The sequence below is a fragment of the Parasteatoda tepidariorum genome, chromosome 4 (assembly GCF_982258835.1).
Source record: "Parasteatoda tepidariorum strain Cologne lab strain chromosome 4, Ptep-v5.0, whole genome shotgun sequence".
In the NCBI taxonomy this organism is placed as follows: domain Eukaryota; kingdom Metazoa; phylum Arthropoda; class Arachnida; order Araneae; family Theridiidae; genus Parasteatoda; species Parasteatoda tepidariorum.
The window spans coordinates 38,960,862-38,980,087 of NC_141758.1; positions in this window are offsets into that span (position 1 = coordinate 38,960,862).

A 19,226-nucleotide genomic window follows, 5' to 3' on the forward strand; every position below is an offset into this window, starting at 1 on the left:
AAATGCTGCTTAAAAGTAAATTGCGTGTATTTTTTGCAACAAATCATCTTGTAAAATTATTCATTGCAATCATTTCAATGTAGCTGTTCAATCATACAGAACAAAAATAGGTTTTCCCACTTAAATGTAACAGTTTAATTAAGTGAGTATTTTGGTTGTATTCGGTTATTAGCATTAAAGCTAGTTTTTTGCCTTACTGTTGTTATTTTACTCATTGATGTAAACAATTTCTTTTAAAAACGAAAATGTTCGTCAATAGAGTTGCAGAGCATATTATTGGATTTATTTTAATTTGCAAATTTAAGACGAACAAAACTATGGTAAATTAAGCTTACGTAATCAACTTAGCTTAGCATGAGATAGTATTTTAATAATTATCAGTTTCTCATTAATAAAAGTATGTACAGCAAGTATCGCTTTTGAATATTGTAATTATATTCTGAAAATTTTTAAATTCAATCTATCAAAAAATAGTAACCTAATATTTTGCAAACCATTTACGATGATAATTAATTTCAGAAATGTTTCAATTTATGAATAAAAAAAATATTTTTAGTATTTCCAACTTTTTTGTTATCTACTTTACATTTAATTGGCACTCTTTATGGACGCACTAGTTTAAATTGTTGGAATCCTTCCAATATATACCTTTCACAAAGACACCTATACAGTTATTAGTTATTTGAGAAGAAGTTACCCTATTTATAAACTATTTAATTATAGTTTATTGAATGTTTTCAAATTATTTTCTAAAATCTTTTAATAATCTTACTCAGTTTGAATAGCTAAAATTTTTCTAATTTTTAAAAAGAATAATCTTTATCTATGAAACATTTTTGTACAAATTTAATGAGTTGTCATTTATCACCTTTTAAAAATTTTATCGACTTATACTTTGTATGGTTCTATATGATCTAAGGAAAATATTCTAGAATATGTTAATGCAAACAAATATTTAAATTTAACGTGGTTTTGCGAATAAATGAACATCACATCTTTTGATTTCAAAGTGATTTTTTTCCGCCCTAAACATTTTCGTAAAAAATAAATGAATAAATAAAAAAAATATTTCAAGTTCAAGAAGCTGTGTTTTAGTTTGTGCGTTAACATATAATCGAGCGTTTATGTACATTTAAAAAGTGTCTACATTTAAATCTTAACACCAATAATTAAATATGTTTACAAAAAACTCATCAGCATTCACACGATTTGTGAATTATTTTCGATTCCTAAAACATCAATTTTGGTGGACATTGTATGTTATCGATTCATTGTAAAAACCGTGGTACAATATCTCTTCGAATTTGGTGAATGAAAACTCCAAAAATTGTGGGTATGTTATACCGGATCGAACGACAAGTCAGCACTTGCAGACATTGTGTGAAATTTTTTCCAAACTTAATACACACTTATAAAAATATTTCGAATGTAACAATCAGGGGTTTGTGACTGATAGAAATTTGAATGTGAATAACTGGTACAATTTAGACAACTCTCTTCAATATAAAATCGTAATGCATATAAATTGTTAATCGTAATGCATGTGAAATGTTTATCAATCGAAGGTTACACAGGATGTATATTTTTAGAAGTTCTAAATATTATTCGAACCAATTTAAAAAGTGTATTAGCGTGCATCTTCCAAAGAATAAGTAAAGCGAGGTCGGAATACGAAACAATCAGGAAAGAACTGTGAAAGCAGTTTAGGAGGTTGGCGAGCGCAACGTGAAGAGGGTGTGCCCCAATAACATTAATAATCTTATAATTTGAGTAATAAAAAAAAGCAAATTTTATTTTTCATTATAATCCACAGAGGAGGGCCGAGATAGCCTGGTTGGTAGGACACTGGGCTCATGTCCAAGCGATCGTGGGTTCGATCCCTGCCAGCCGAAGACTCCCCGTGTGGTAAATGGTGACTGATGCACGTTAAATCTGTCGGGGTCACAAAGTTCTCCGAGTTCCTATAACAAATCAACACCTCTGGGGGTACTGATTCATGAGCACCCAAGTCTTCTGGATTCGGATCAAAATTACAAGGATACGAAATTGGACCTAAGTAGTCGTAAGCCCAGAATTGGGTCGGATGTTTAACGACGGTTATAACATAAAATCAAATCTAATCCACAGAGAAGCATGGTGGTTTAGGAAATAGATCACTGGTGAGGAAACCCGGGTTCGAATATTAGCGATGGCTATACGAATTTCCGCACCCTACTCGCATCGACCGCAGTGCTGACGTAAGAGATCCTCAGCGGTTGACGGATAATGAGTTTTGAGTCCCCTTGCCGTCAGGCTAACCATGATGGTTTTCGTGATTTTTCTCTGCAAGAAGCTCGAACGCGGGTTGGTTCCTTCAATTAAATCCACCACCAAGGCAAATTTCTCCCAATGTTTGATCCAGGAGTTCCTTTCTTCTGGATTGGGTTCCAAATTACAAGGCTACGGAGTTGAGCATTGGTAGTCGTAAACTCAGAATTGGATTGGCTAATCAATGACGGGTATAAACTAATACACTGTAAACCCAGCTAATGGGGCAGCTATTTAGGACAATATTAAATCTAGATTGAGTGCCATAAAATAATTTATGTAATTAAATTCTCAATTCGCTACTCTTCCGATTCTCCATTCTTACTAACACAGAAATTTGAAAAATCTCCAAACACTGAAACATATAGGATTACAATAACTAAGTCATTAAAAACAAAATAAAATTCAAGTCCTTCTGCAACGCCAGAATACACACCGAAATTGGTTAAGCGTGAAAGATTCCTCGGCTGAATTCAAGTCTATAGATTCTATCAGTGCGGATGCGAAACCAGACTTAAATAAAAATGTTCTATTTCTGTTCGAATTCTCAAACCCACGCGTCACCCCCTTCTTTATTGGTCAAAGATATCAAAAGATGAAATCCAAGGTTATGCATACTACAGTGAACTTTCATACAGAATTTCATTCAGCAACTATTAAAGTTAAAAAAAATTTGAAAAATATATCTTTAAGGCAGGAAAATCACTTTGAGGATGCACTAATACATTTATTTGCGACCTATTTTATTTTATTTCATCATATAAGTAACAGAAATCAGGCAAAAGCGTTTGAACTCAGATTTGTTATGATGCTAAACCGAACTACACTGTTAGAAATTTCTCGGAAAAACTGGTTAAATAACGATTTATTTAATTGTTAATTCACCATATTCAACAAAACAGTCAAATAACCGTAAAAAAGATGGTATTCAAACTGTTAACTAAGAGAAAAACAGTTTATTAACTATTTTGACCTAATACAGCTAAACAACTGGAATTTTATCGTACCAATTATACCCATCTAGTATATTTATTTAGTTCCTTGCAGTTGGGTACATATTATAGCCGAGAGAACTAATCTGTTAATCCCATGATCGGCAGAACCGGGGTTCGAGTCAAAAGGTTGACACCATAACATTTCCTCCATTCTCTTCAACACATGAAAAATTTATAGTTCCCGGATCTCCCCAATTTGTGATCTTAGACTATTTGAATACTATATTCTCTTTCACAGATAGATGGCAGCACCATAAAGATGCTTAACAAAAAAAGTCTAGTATTTCCCATCTCTTGACATAGGGGAAGCAACCAGATAAATAAATTAAATCATATTCCACGGTTCATTTGAAAAAGCACAACTTAAGCACAACCTAATTCCAATTCCACTTACCAAACAAAAAGCTAAGCTCCATTTTCCAGTTAAATGTCTTTTTTATGGTTTCGAAACCATGCTAGTTGTAAATGGTTGAAAAACCGCATAGCTTTGCATTCATGGTTTTTTAAACTATACTAGCTGTACACAATTCAAAACCATAAAGGTAAAAAACGTTCTTTACCGTAATTTTGGAAGAAACATTCTAACAGTGTACGGAATTCTTAATATCCAGCTATCACGAGATCTCCTCCCTAATGAAAGTCTGAGTTTGTCTGCTGCTGTGAAACAAGAATATAACAGTTTCTTTTGGAGGATAGTTGAACCAATGACACAATTGTTGTTGTCGTATGCCATTAAGACAAACGGGGTGAGCTTCTTGTTTTCCAGGGGCACCATCTATGACCAAGAATTCGTCTTGGGCCACACACATACGTCACAGTTCGTTTATAGGGCGGACTCATTCATACATTTATTCATTTATCCACAGATCGTAATTTTGGTCTGAATCAGAGAACGACCAATCTTCAATCCAGTAACCCCAGAGGTGTTGATTTGTTATGGGAACATGGAGAATTTTGTGACCTGACAGATTTAACGTGCACTAGTCACTATTTACCACACGGGGAGTCTTCGACCGGGGGGATCAAGGTGTATAGTTGCCCCCATTTTTGGTGTTTAGGTAAACTAAATGCATTAAGTGCAGAACTATCGTTACAGTGTAAAAAATTATATGAAATTCACAAAATAGTAATTGTTTGAAAGAATTAGTGTACTCAAAATGTGCTTTATTTTTAAATGAAATGTTTTTGCAATGTTTTGCTATGAATTGATTCGATGCGAATGAAAATATGTGGTATTGCTAAGTAAACAAATAAATAAACAACGAATAAATAAACAAATGAAGCTATAACAGTGAAAAAGTAAATAAAAAATGGGACTACATACACTGTACAAAAAAATTTGTTTATCTCAACATCAAAAATGGTGGCTGCTGTACATCAAAAATTTTTTAGAGTACACTGATCATAATTCTTAAAAATAAATTTTATTTTTCATAAACTGAGTCCTAAGCTGGGAAAAATTGTTAGAAGCGAATGTTTGTATATATGAACAAACTATTCTATATTGTTTAAATTATGCTTAATTACACTGGGAAACAAATTACAATTGATCTTGCCTTAATTCATGTGTAGGGATTTCAAATCTAAAATAGTTCTGTTCTTAAAACTACATATTTTTTAAATGACATTTTAGTCCATTTTTTGTCGAAATGTTCGAGTTTAAAAACGTTATGTACAACAAGGGTAGCGTAAATGTTGCGACAAACATCTAGGGAAGTTAGGACACATCATCAGGATTAAAAATGTATAAGAGCCCATTTCCGAAAATGTCATTGCACATCCCTAGACGAGTCTGACAACATTTTCGGTCATGGTCTCTATGAAATTTTAATCCTGATGATGTACCCTAACTCCCCTCGAACCCTGATAAAAAAAAAATGTTTTTAAACTTCTACATCTAGGCAAAAAAATTTAATTTTTAAAAAACAACTGTATTTTAGAGGAAGAAACCGATTACAAAACTAAAATCAGTGGCATGAAAATATTCAAAATCGGTTAAAAAATATCATGCAACGGAAAAAAAAAAGTGTTCTCCAGTATTATTTGCCCCAAATATAATTTTCTGTGTAACACTGGAATTAATCGAAATAAAATCGCAATGTAAATAAATTAAACTAAATGCTTCCAAATCAAAAGTTTCACGGGATATATTCGTTGCATACTTTTAGAACTTTATTACTGAACTTTATTTTAACAAACTGCAAATATTCAAACATTTAATGTAGGCTAGGCGAAAATACGAAGTATCCAATGAGAGAGGGAAGCGAGCTTGGAATTGCGAAACAATCCGAAAGAATCTGCGAAATCAGTTCAGGGGGTTGGTGAACTGACGAGCAGGGGATTATATATACATTAAAAAAAAATGTTCGTGTAACTACTACGGAATATGTAATAAAATTATTTCATTGAAAATCCTTTGTATGGAAATAATGAAACAACAGACAAAAACATGCATACAAATACAATATGTAATGTAACATTGTTTTTGTAATTTACGACGTCAACAGATTAACAACTAGATAATGAATATTTGTTCAAAAAGTGTTTCGTTTCTTGATTTCACAAGAAGAAAAATGAAATGAAATAAAATTAAATAAGTCGGCAATTATTTGCAATGACAGTTGAAAATTTTAGTAAATGCTTGATTGCATGAAATTTTTTTAAGCTAATAAGAAATAAGATAAAAGACCCTTATTATCTTCAAAAATTATCTGTATTATCTTGAAATTTATTAAAAAAGACGGAAAAACTGTTAAGAGATATAAAACTAAAAACCAAAGAGAAATATAAATAGGCAAATAAAATTTAGAATGGCGCAAACTAGTAAAATGTGATTTAAAAAAATTTAAAAAATAATAAGAAAAACAACAACAAAAAGGCAGACGGGTGCATCACAATTGTCAAAGCAAAAGACTAATACTTAAACAGAACGGCATTATATAGTAACAGTATCAAAAAAAAAATTGCTTTTTCTTCAAATCTTATAAAATTATTTTTGTGCTTTATAATACAACTGATAACGGTTGAATGTTACAAAAATATCAAAAGCTTTTTCTTAAAAAGAAATAATAAATAAATTGGTACGACGCACAACACACCTAAAAAGAGCGCTGCATAGTAATTTACTTTTCTTTCGTTACATGGCAATTTACTTCTTCATCGTAATTACTTCTTTTATTAAAAATAAAACTATTGTTTAAAAATACCTTTATTATAGTGAATGGAATTTTTTAACGCTTTTTCGTCTTGAATTATTTCTGAGTTTTAAAATACAAATTATGGCGGTTGAAACGTTGTAGGATATTGAAAACTTTGGAAAAAAAAGTTTGCATGGTGCGTTACAAAATAAGTTGCATGATACCTGTATACCTGTAGCATGAGAAGCTGTTGTCCCGTTAAGACTTCTTGTTTTCTAGTAGCATTATCTATGGCCGAGAATTCGACTCCTGTTTCACGCATACATCACAGCCCGTTTGTAGGGTGGACCCATTCTTCCACCCATTCATTCATCAACTGATCGTAATTTTGACCTGAACTAGAGAACGATCAATCTCTAATTCAGTACCCCCGGAGGTATGATTTGTTTTAGCAACATGAAGAACCCTGTGACCCGACTTATTTAACGTACACCAAACACTGGCCTTCAACTGGCAGAGATCGAACTCACGATCTCTTGAACAGGGGCCCAATGGCTATTTGACATGTTATCTGATAATAAAATCCCCTTAAATTTTCTTTTTTACGAAACTACATCCCATTCAGCTCTCGTTTTTGTTCTAATATTTTATTTTGAAGATTGAGATTCATTCAAATTTAAAGAAACATCAGATTTAAAGAAAAAATTCAAAGAAAAAATGTCTAAACCTCTATTTCAAACAAATTCGTTGCAAATGCCTTATTTGTTTATAAATTTAAATTTATAAATTATCAAATAGGCAATTCAACGGGGTAGAGCATTTTCTATAAAATAATGCCCTATTCAAAAATAAATACATAACTATGTTGGTTTAAAAATTTTGTGAACAGCGGCAAACTAACGTCCTATATGAAGAGAGTATAAATTATTTTATGTGGTGTTAGTGTTCTAAAATATAAAGACTAAATTGTTCCAACAATTTCCAAAAAAAAAATAATAATAATAATAAATATATATAATAAAAATGAAAATGGAATAAAACGAAACTCTTAAGGCGAAAGTAATTTAAATGGATTGGAAAACCCTTTACAACTGTTAGGAATTCAAACAACATCTGACCGAATAATATTAATTTCATACTATCTCATCCTTGCTTATAAGTTTAAATATCAAATGGTTTTAAATATCAATTTGACCACTCATTTTACATCTGAAACATAATAAAAATTTATGTTTCGCCCGTTATTCTTGATAAATAATAAATTATTCAGAAGTATTTATACTTGATACCAAATTATCACAATTTACTTCATCAACTAAGCACGATATTATAAAAAAATAATAATAATCGTCTGCCTGCTTAATTTAGATTTCATCAGAATATTTTGACCTCATCGCTACGTTGCTCAGGGCAACAGACACAAAACTCTCAAAACAAGTAATTCTGTGAAGGAATTTTGGTAAACCTTCGCTGCTTATTGGTTTCCAGAGTAGAGCCCTATAAATATTCTAATCTTGGGTTCGTAAAATGAATCTTTGTAACAGGGCGTATTCATAATGCTTCTGTGCAGTTCTAAATCATTCAAGTCACACCTAGTTCAAGATCGGTCAAATTTGAGAATTAACTGAGATTTTTTTTAAGGGTATCATGAAATAAAGATATTTTCTCAACAAATTTTCCATCATTTATATCCTCTTTTAAGTTCTTTATTAGTGAAATTAAAAGCGGATATAGATGAAATATATCTATCTGTAAATACGGATATCTTGAATTGTTTTATTATTTTTTACTTTTATCTTTTCCATTTTTTTCAGTTCATATTTTTTTAATTCTATATTTTTTTCATTCCATTTTTTATCCTTTCCTAAGAGAGCTTGGAAATTGTTTTTTATTTGCAATAGTTACGTAAGAATTTATTCAAAAACAAAAGTTTTTAATAATTTATTGGCGTTTATATTTGCCTATGAGTCTTTATTTCGTGTGTGTGTGTGGGGGGGGGAATTTGCATTTATCATTTTATCTAATATCCTTTCATATTTTTTTTCTCTTCTATTTTTTTTACCCTGTATTTTATCGTTCAATCATTTGTTATTTATTTTTCAGTAAGCTTATAAATTGCTTCTTATTTGTAGTTTAATTAATAGTTTAATCGAAATTAAGAAATTTTAATTGTTTTTTGGCATTTATATCTCCCATGAAATATTTATCTTGAGAATGAAATTTCTGCATCCTTTATTTTATATCGTATCGTTATCACACTTTCTTCTTATCTCTTCTACTTTCTTAATTCCATATTTAATTTTCTTAATCCTTTATTAAGCAGTAAGGAACTTAAAAATTGTGTTTTATCTGTACACTTAGAAATTGCTCAGAAAAAAATGGTTAAATAACAATTTATTTCATTGTTATTTTACCATGTTCAAACAAAACTGTGAAATAACCATAAAACATGGTATTCAAACTGTAAACTGTGAGAAAAACCGTTCATTAACTCCTTTTACCTAATATGATTAAACAACCGGAATTTTATTGCACCAACTAGGCCAACCTAATATATCCACTTAGTTCCTTGAAGATATACATATTATAAAGGAGAGAAATTATCTGTTAATCTCATGATCGACAGAACGGGGGTTCGTGTCAAAACGTTGACTCCACAATATTTCCTACATTCCCTTTAACACATGAAGAATTTCCAGTGTCCTGCACTCCTCAATTTGTGATCCTGGACTATTAGAATGTGATATTCTCATTCACTCATATATAGCAGCATCATAAGGATGCTTAACAAAAAAAGTCTTGTATTTCCCATCTCTTACCAAAGGGGAAACAACCAGACAAACTAACTAAATCACATTCCATGGTTCGTTTGAAAAAGTACAACTCAACCACAACCTAACTGTAATACGCAATATCCAAAAAGTCGAACTTCATTGTCCAATTAATTTTTTTTTTGAAACTTTGCTAGTTGTAAATTATTAAATTATTAATAAAGAGTATAGTTTTGTATTCATGGTTTTTTAACCATACTAGATGCAAACAATTTCAAAACCAAAAAAGTAAAACATTTTCATTACCGTAAACTCCGCGGTAAATTGGCAGAACAGACTGCTACTGGTTGTTTTACCGTAATTTTAGAATGAAAATTCTAAAAGTGTAAGATATACGAATATATTCAAAAATATAAGTACTTAATTACTTAGTGGATGACAGGAAATATTTTGATCAATTATATATATAACGAAATAAAATAGTTTTAATGTTTTATGTTAGCCAATCTGATTTATTGAACAAATGTACGTCAAAAAATATAAGTTTATAATATAAATAATAGGTGTATTCACAAAGGTTTCTGAAAATTTTTAATCACTTATATCTGTTTTCAATCTCTATTTTGTGGATAAAATATTTTATTTTATAAAGCTTAAATATATTGTTTCAATTTATTTTTATCTTTTCTATTTTTTTTTCTTTCTATTTTATCTTGCACATCAATATTTTAATGTAATGAGTTCTGTTATTTGTGCTATAAATAAGAATAAAATAAAAATCAAAAATCTTACTTACTTATTCGCATCTATTAGTTTCAGTGACTATCATAAAAATAAGTGCTACTTGTTAAAATGCTCATAAAAATGATAGTTTTAATTTTCAATGTTGACTAATTTTATTTATTAAATATTTCCTAATTAAATGTTGATAATATTTTGCTTTTTACATATGGGATAAATATTTAAATAAAAATTTTATGGCAACATAAGATTTTCATACACTTTTATTCAAAATTTAGGAGGTTCCACTGCATTTAAAATTCATGTGTATTTTTCTTATTTCTCTCTCTATTTTTTTTTTTTTTCAGTTTAAATTTTTTCACCCAAAATATATTAGACGATATTGTTTTATTTTATTCTTTTCATATTTATGTTATTTCAAACGTAAACCTTGCATTTGAAAAAATAATTTCCCTTTAAAAAAATTTAAAAATAAAGGTTAACTGACGCAAAATTATTTTTGAAGATATTTTGGAGAAAAAAAATTTTGCAAATAAAAAGTTTCTTTAAAAAATATTTTTTTCCAAAAATTTATGATTTTTTATCAATGTAAAATTATCTAATTTGATTCAGAAAATATTATATTTTCAATATTGCACACTTTTTAAGCTTTGTTACTCGGAGGTATTGGCATTTCTAATTTTTTTTTTTTTAATGATTTTGGTAAATAAATTCAAAATAAACTGTTGGTAAATTTTTCAGTTCATATGGTAATGGTTTTTAAACTGTAAAAATAAAATTTCTGCAAAGAATTGATATTCTTATATAAAATTTTCAAATGAAAGGTTTAAATACCGTATATTTTGGTTTTTTTAACTGAAATTATGTTATTTTTTAATTTTTTTTTACCAGAAAATTTTTTACTATACTGTTCGATAATTTTACGAGACTTTTTTCCCCGCGTACACCAATATTTTTGGATAAAACTGATATTTTATAATGAAAAAATTTTTGTTATAATTTTTTTTTTATTTTTTATTTAATAATTTATCTTTATTTATTTTTTTCACTCCTTTTCAAATTTTTTATTTGTTTAATTTTTTGTAAATTACGCGCGTCTGGTGCCCCTTTTCGACATTATTATGTTAAAAACGCGCTAATTGTTTTACATTTTTTATGCAGTTGTCGTCTCATATAATAACCATGCAAAAAATTTTACAAACTTTTTAATAAAATTTCTTAGAAAAATATTGCCTTAAAAAAATTGATTTATCACCATTAGTTTATATAATAATAGATTAAATTGTTACATTTCTAAAAGTTTTAAAAAATATATCGATTTTCTCTAAAAAATCGCAAAAAATAATCATTTGTGATTAAAACAATACAATTCAACATTTTATGCATCAAAAACAATTTTTAGGCCTTCTAACGTATTCATATACAATTTCTGTAGCAAAAACTATGAAACACAAAATATTTCCATTTTCCAAACTGCTTTGCAAATTTTATGGTGATTGATATGGGGAATAGAAAAACCACAAGAAAAAGGTGTGTACCACACCTTTTAAAGGTATGGTACATTTGGCTTAATCAGCTTTGAATCACCTACATTAGCTCACCGAAATTTGAATTAATGATTGTTTGTGGTAAAAAAAAATCTTTCTAAAGTTGGGCAATAACAATAATGTGACTTATAATAAGTAAAACAAGATGTCATTTCCTCTTGAAATCATGTGTGACAATGACGAAGAGTGCTTGCACTATTTAATATTTCACGGAGAGAAGAATTTTGGTAAAATTACAGTACTGTATGGTAATGACATTTCTGGTTTTGGCAATAAAACCGTAGTATACGGTATTTACGGTATTTGGTAATTTTTGCGTTCATTTGGCAACGATAAAATTATACTTATTATTATAACTTATCACATATATAGTAAAAAAATACAAAACTGAAAAGTAAATTTAACCGAATAAATGGTTTTATTACCATATTTTAAACTATCATGGTAAAATTACTAAATTTTAACACATTTACCAAATTTTATCACACATTATAAAAAACCATATTGTATTGTTAATTTTTGCAAAATCATTACCAAAGCTCTTCGATAAAAATTACCGAGCTTTTTGGTGTTCTCATTGAGACAGAAACATGGTAGATTTCACCATATTCTCGTAGTTTAGACTATAATTTATTTCTCATTATGTAAAGATGAATGAATGTAGAATGAGTATATAGGATTATATAGAGTATATAGGATTCTGTAGAGTATATAGATTAATGAAGTGTATAGGATAAAATTTGCTACTTTATTTTTTTCTCTTTCATTTTAATTTTTAACATACACCAGTATACTTCAGATCGAAAAGTCTTATTCATGGTTCAGAAAGATTTTTATTGTTCCAGCAGTCCAGACGTTCTCCAAAAAAGTTTAGATGTTGATTAAAGATAGTATATGAAACTTGATATTGCTTCTTTTTTTTTCTAGTATTTAATTTCATAATCACGTATTTATAACAATAAATCACTGACTCTAAAAAGTAAATATTATGAAATAAAATGTTTATATTGTTTGACACCTACTTGCTTCATTAAATCCACTTTCTCGTGACTTTTCAACTTTCTCATTTGCTTGGAAATGAAACAATTAATGGTTATAAATATTTTCCTGAAAAACTCGTGAAATACGATTTGCTAAATAAAATTTTATTTCACCTTATCCGTGCACATAATAATTATAATAAAATAATAATTATTGAATAATCAAAAATAATTATATTCATTTAAATTTTAGTTAAAATCATGCATTGAAATGATGTTCATAGTTTATCAAGAAATGATTGAAAATCACTCAAGCTCGACTTAAAACGATCCACTCAAGTAATACTGATAGCCAATCAAACACGATTGAATTTCACTCAAGTTCGATTTAAAATTATCCCCTCAAACTTGAGTTATTTCAGTTGAGTCTTTGACTTGAATGAAGTTAACTCAAGATGAGAAGGCTCCTTTTTTCCAGACGAATGAGTTAAATTTCACTCAATAAAATATGGTAAATACTAAAAGTATGATAGTTACTACTGTACTTCCAGTATAGTCGTGGCTATAGATGTTCTATGGGTAAATACTAGACTATGGTAGCAACTACAATATGGTAAAATTGACCGTATTTTTAGCTCGATAATTTTTACTGAAGCACTTTTCTAATGATTTTGGTAAAATTAACAGTAAAATATGGTTTTATAATATGAGATAAAATTTAATAAATGTGGTAAAATTTGGTAATTTAAGCATGATACTTTGGAGCATGGCATAGAAACCAATTTTTCGATTAAATTTACTTTTCAATTTTGTAAACGGTTTTTAATAAGAACTATATTTTAGAAAATCAAAATTTCCAGTAAACCATTACCATATGAAGGAAGAAATTACCAAATGAATAGTTTAAATAGTGTATATTTATGTACCGGAATTATGGGCTTTCTTTTACCTAAAAGGCCATTACCATAGAGTACAGTAATTTTACCAAATTTTTTTCTTCGTGCGAAAAGAATTAAAAATTCCATTTTTTTTCCCTTGTATTTCAACATTATAAATGAAATTTTGACTTACTGTTAATTATTCGCCTTAATCGAATCTATAAAGCTAAAAATAATAGAAAGAAAATTTAAAAAATATCAAATTAGGCTTGTAGGGATAAATACTAAAATCATCATCGCACGTTCTTCTTGCCAGAAATTATACATTAAAAAATATTTAACACTTTTTTTTTAAGTTATTGTCTTCATTTTTAATCACCTGAATTTCATATTCAACAAATCTGTTCATATATTTGCAATTCATTATATTTAATTTAAGCAACATAAGTCATCAAATCAAATCAAACAGATAAATCACTTTCTTTTCAGTTTTGCAAACATCATATTTCCAACGAGTGTACATCATTAAATCTAACATAAATATCAACATTTTGATAACAAACAAGTAAATCACTTCATTTCTTTAAATTTTGTTATAACTTTAAATCAAACAAACAAACAACTTTATTTTTAGATTAAACTATCGTTTCAAACGAATATTAAACATTAAATCAACGAAATAAATATTGTGATTTTTGAACCAAATAAAAATATCACTTTATTTTTAATTTTAATATCTTCATAGTTCAAGCAAATATAAGTCATCAAATCTCACAAAAAAAGTGTTGAAACCTACAAATCTGAAATATAAGTAATATTTTTATTTATGTTCTTTTTATTTAAAAATTTTTTGTTCTTCAAGCAAATGCAAGTCATTAACTCACACAAATAAATGTAGAAACTTTGAAGTCAAAAAATATGAATAATCCTTGCTTTTTATTATGATGTTTAATCTCCAGACTTCAAGCAATCGTCAAATTAAAAAGTAAATAAATAAATATTGAAATTTTTAAATCAATAAAACAACTGTTATTTTTTTTAAAAAATATCTCTAAATATTTAGTAAATAAAACATAAAAGATACCTAATCTGAAATTTTTCAATTGAATTTTAAATCAAATTCTATAAGAAACATGTACGCGAGGAAATTTAAACTAAACATTTTAAATTTATACTTAACTTGTCTGTGAGAATTCTTTTAAAGGAAATCGAATCAAATCACTATAATTCCCACTGAAAAATCGGGAAAAAAATAATAATATCGATGTAATCAAAGCCGAAGCATAATAATTTGTTTTTCTTATTTCAGTTTTTTAAAAGAAAATTTTTATACGCATTTTTTTCTATTAACCTACTTTTTTTGAAAAAAAGAGATAATAAATAATTTAAAAAACGAAAACCTGTTTAATCATTGCGGTGGTCGAAGATTTTTACATTGGGTGTAGGCAAAGGTCACTTTTTGTCTCCTGTTAGTCGTGTTCATTCTTGCGTGTATAAGAAAAAAAGTAAAAAAAAATAGCTAAAACGAAAATATACTATACGTATGGAAAAAAAAGTAAAAAATAGCGCTTTTAGCAGATATGTGACTGTAACCATAATTACAGGATAAGATTGGAAGATGTGTAATTTCTTCGAAGTCGAGTGTAAGGGGAAAAAAAGGGAGACAAAAATTGTGCCGTGCATGCTCAAAAGTTCTTAATTTGTCGTTTTATTTCCGCAGAAAATCGTTTGCGTTGCTCAATTTTACTGTTTTCATTTAAGAGGAAAGTTGGTCACTGTTCCTAGTAGCAGGTAAGGTAATTTTCTCACTTCTCATTGGAATGATGAGAACATTAAAACTAAATACGCAGTTTAAGTGTAATATAGTTTTTACCGTATCTCATAGATGGCGCTACGTGTTTCATAAACAACGCGCAATAGTTGCTTAGAAACGTCGCAATAACAGTAACGGAATGGAAAGAGAACGATTGCGAATTCTTTTAGGATACAAATGTATTTTTTGAGATATGATTTATTAATGTCAGAATGACATGAGTCCTTGGCATGTCTCAGAGTGATGTATCATAAAGTATAATTCTATAATTCATTTTCTGAAAAAAAGAATAACAATGGAGTGAAGCCAAAATGTTATTACTTTTGGAGATAACTTCAGTAAAATTATATCTAATTTAACTAACTCATTTTAAACTCTACTGCTTTTCTAAATGTCATAACAAATAAAAATTAGTTAATATACGCAGGTATATTTCTCTTTTTTCAATTAATTAATGGATTTCTTGCACCAATTGCTTTGTTTCATTTTAAATAATTATGGTCCAAGATAAGAGTTATGCTGGAATCGCTTCGGAGTAAAAAAATATAAATAAATATTTTTGTTTTTAATTGTCATTTGATAGACAATCTTTTAAAGAAGATCCTCCTCAAAACATTACTCACTACAATTTTTTTTATTATTTTAATTATAAGATCATAATGCGAAAAAAATGACCTATTTTTTCTCGGTTACAGAAAGTTTCTATGCAAGTGGACATTTTCAGTTCAGCAATGTCGTCAATTTTTTTTTTTCAAGTAACGTAAAAACTCGTTATTAAGCTTCAATTTCTACAAATTAAATTTCAATCTGAATAATTTTAGTCAAAGATTAAATATATGCCAGAACTACATAAAAATAAAAATTTAAAAAAAAATAGAATTTTCGATTTAATTTCTTTTTTTTTTTTTTTTTTTTTGCTTGATTCACTGTCTTGTACGGAAGATCCTTTCCCCCTCCGTTTTAAATACTACACAAAAACGATTTTTTTCTTCCGAGTATAAAATACTGATCCGAAAAACATGTTTTTCCATTATCCATTTCGGCCTCTTATAGAAAAATGTTCCACATTAATAAACATTTTTAGTTCAATAATTTCATTAGTTTTATTATTATTTATTATTATTATTTTTAAAAAGAGCTTTAGTTTGCTTCATTTTTTTTCCTACAAGAAATCAGTGTTTGAGCATCATATTAAATTTAAAACCCATCGAAAAATAATACGGTTCATTCAGTGATATAATTAGAGAAATATATTAAAATCTCTATTTTTCAAGACATATAACTAAATACATAAATGTTGATGTTTCGAATCACTAAGTTCATTCACGTAGAGACATTCTTAAATTAATCAACATTTAGTTGCTAAATTTCTTTAAAATTTGCCACTAACATTAAAGTCGTATTACTTTTTTTTTGTTACTGATATGACTAAAATAATTAAACATATCTTATTGTATTTAACCAATATTTTTAGTAATTAAATATTTTTAATAAACAATCAACTTACAAATATTATTTAAAATTAATTATCTTACTCTTATTTTAATAAAACGTCAAATCTGTGCTTGAGCATCATATTAAATCTAAACACATCGAAAAATAATGCAGTTAATTCAGTGATATAATTAAAAAAATATATTAAAATCTCTTTTTTTCGAAACATATGACTAAATACTTAGATGTTGATAATTAGAATCACAGAAATAATTAAACTCATCTTATTGTATTTAATCAATATTTTTTTAGTAATTAAATATCTTCAATAAACAATCAACTTACAAATATTATTTAAAATTAATTATCTTACTCTTATTTTAATAAAACGTCAAATCTGTGCTTAAGCATCATATTAAATCTAAACGCATCGAAAAATAATGCAGTTAATTCAGTGATATAATTAAAAAAATATCTTAAAATCTTTTTTTTTTTCGAAACGTATAGCTAAATACATAGATGTTGATAATTAGAATCAAAAAAATAATTAAACTTATCTTATTGTGTTTAATAAATATTTTTTAAATAATTAAATATCTTCAATAAACAGTCAAATTGCATTTAAAATAAATTCTCTTACTCCTATTTTAAAAGTGTCAAATTTATTAATAAAACTCAAGGATCTATTCAATATATATGTGGTGAGAATGGTCTTAAAAACTCTCAATCAAAAAAATACCTAAGAAAAATTTAGGATTGCTTAGATGATTTAGTCAGTGTTTTGCTGGGCTGTACAAATTGAGACATTATTTTTATACTTTTCTTGCATGAAACTTAGTGGGTAAAATTTAAGTAATAATTGGCATGATGAGTTCGTACATTGTTGAGCGATTAATATAAAAAATATGCTATGAAATATCTAAATATCTTTATCAAAATATTATGAATTATTAATGAAATTAAAATAATTAAATATCTTTCATAAGCAATTAACTAATATATAATATATAAAATTTAAAACTCTCTTACTCTTGTTTTAATGGAATGTTAAAATAAATTAATGGAATGTTAAATTGTCATTAATAAAATCTGAATATATATTCTATATCTAAAGGATAAAATTCGTCTTAAAAACTGTTTAAAATTAATAAACAAAAAAAAGAAAAGAAAAAGATAGAATTTAGGATTAATTAAATGATGTGTTTCGCTTAGCTTGTAAAAATCGGGACATTATGTTTATACTTTTCGTTCATGAAATATTGATTGGAAAAGCAAATGTAATAATTAACATAATGAGTTCATACATTGTTAAGCGAATAATATAAAAATATGAGCTATTAAATGTCTCAATAACTTCAATAACACATTATGAATTATGAATTAGTATTTTCTAATTTAAAAATATAATTAAATATCTTTAATAAATAATTAATTAATATATAATATTTGAAACTCTCTTACTCTTATTTTATTTAAACATTAAAATCATTAATAAAATTCAGAAATTTTATTGATATTTATATGACGAAATTGGTGTTAAAAACTGCTAAGAATTAATAAAATGAAATAAACACTTAAGCAAAACTTAGGGTAACTTTTCTTGCATGAAACATCAGTGGGGAAATTAACGTGAAGATTTACATAATGAGTTAATTTAAAAATATTTTATAAAAATTAAATTAATTAAATTAATTAAATTAATTAAATTAATTAAATTAATTAAATTAATTAAATTAATTAAATTAATTAAATTAATTAAATTAATATGAGTCATATTTATTTCATTGTCTTTGTAGCTCAAAAATATGTATATGTTAATAATAAATCTGTATTATTTTCTCACTTATAAAATAAATAAAGCATCCCCAGCTTTTATCCTAAAACTACTGAAAGACACTTTAATATTTAAAGATATTTTCTTAAAAATCTGTATGCGAGAGAACTAAGAAAAAGTTCAAGTTTAGGCAGTTATTAATTGCCTTAACGCATGAAAAATTAAACTAAAACAGATCAAAGCACCAGATAAACTAAAGCAAATTAACTGAAAGCAGAACAAAATTACAAAATAAAAATTATTTTTAAGAGTTATAGAATAAAATATATAGATATTAGAGGTATAGAGTAGTTTAGAACGAATATTCAATAATTGAGTGACTTTAATCAATCTGTAATAATTTTAATAACCTTTTCGGTCGTACAGCGTTTTTATATTTTTCATGTCAGAAAACTGAAAAAGTAACTCTTTTTATTTCATTTCATTAATTATCTTGAGACTTATTTAATGAATTAAATTTTAGCTTCCAAAATTAATAATAAATATTTCAAGTAACATGATCTCAATATCATTTATAATTCAGATAGCCTTCAAAGACATTGTTTCTTTTTTTCTGTTGTCGAAATAACTTTTTGTCTTATACTTCACAAATGAAACTATAAAATAATTATTTTCTAGTTAGGAGAATTTTCATGACTTCACATTTTTATGAATATACTAAATACTAATTCACTATGATGTGCGGTCAAAATTAGCCCTTGTCTTTTTCCTTGTTGTTAGATTTGTAAGAAAAACATTTATAATCAATTTAAAACCTATTCTTCCTATAGTCTCTTTCGTTCCTTTTTT